We start from the raw sequence: 930 nt of genomic DNA, 5'->3' as shown, positions 1-930 counted from the left end.
TTTCCCTTCAGGATTGGGTGACACCAAGTAACAGCCCATGTGGCGTAGTTTTAGGGGTGACCTTCCCTGCATCATCTCCCCTGTCTGCTATCCTGTTGCCATTATTAGCAATCCTGTCTGTGCTGGGATTGTTGGAGGAGGAAAGGAGGGAAATTTGGAATACTTGTAAGTTAAAGCACATCACGTCCGAAAGAGCTTGATGTCAATGCATTAATTAGAGCCGGAAGCCCCGCGGGACAGTGTGGTGGGAGAAGGAATTCTGGGCTTGGAGTCCAAAGAACAGGGACTGAGCTTTGACTGTACCATCTCTCCCTGCCTTAATTCTCTCATCTTTAAATTGGTGACAACCATCCCTGTCTCATTATAAGGCTGTGATTAAGATTTAAAATTGTGTGTGTGTGTGTGTGTGTGTGTGTGTGTGTGTGTGTCCATGAGTGGATTCTGTGGTGACTCTGTGTGTGTCAGGACACCATAAGAGCAGGGACCATGGGGACAGGAAGGGGAAGCAAGACAGGGCTCCAGGATTTGCCAAAGGCGGGTGCGGCCCTGAGCCCTGGTGAGGTCCTGAGCGTCCTGAGCGCTGGCTTCCTCTGAGTGCACCCGGCTCGCTGTGGCCAGCCTTCCCGAGATGACACGAGCACCGAGGAAGGACGGAGTGTTCGGGTCCCCCTGCTGCAGCCCTAGAGCCTGGGTCTTCCCGGCCTGTGGGGTCCGCACTCCTGCCTTGGCTCTTGGTGAAGACAGGCTGGACCGTGGGGAGGTCCCTGGCGGCGTTTCAGTGAACACCAATGCCTCGCGTGTGACCTTTCCTGCCTCCTAGGGAAGGCCGCTCGGTGGCCACGGGTCCCTTTTCTCCGGCGTCATGAAAACTGTGTGTAAAGCCAGGCCCGAGTGCGTCAGAGCAGCAGATGCCCTGCAGGCCCCGCGAGT

At 55.7% G+C, this 930-nt stretch overlaps 1 protein-coding gene across 1 annotated transcript in view; it reads left to right on the top strand.

Moving 5' to 3' along the window:
- Positions 1-930, top strand: part of LOC103586523 (uncharacterized serine-rich protein C215.13-like) — a 131,413-nt gene that overhangs the window by 29,405 nt on the left and 101,078 nt on the right. The window lies entirely within an intron of this gene.

Source organism: Galeopterus variegatus, unplaced genomic scaffold (genome assembly GCF_000696425.1).
Source record: "Galeopterus variegatus unplaced genomic scaffold, G_variegatus-3.0.2 Scaffold348, whole genome shotgun sequence".
NCBI lineage: Eukaryota > Metazoa > Chordata > Mammalia > Dermoptera > Cynocephalidae > Galeopterus > Galeopterus variegatus.
This window is presented reverse-complemented; position numbering and strand designations above follow the sequence as displayed.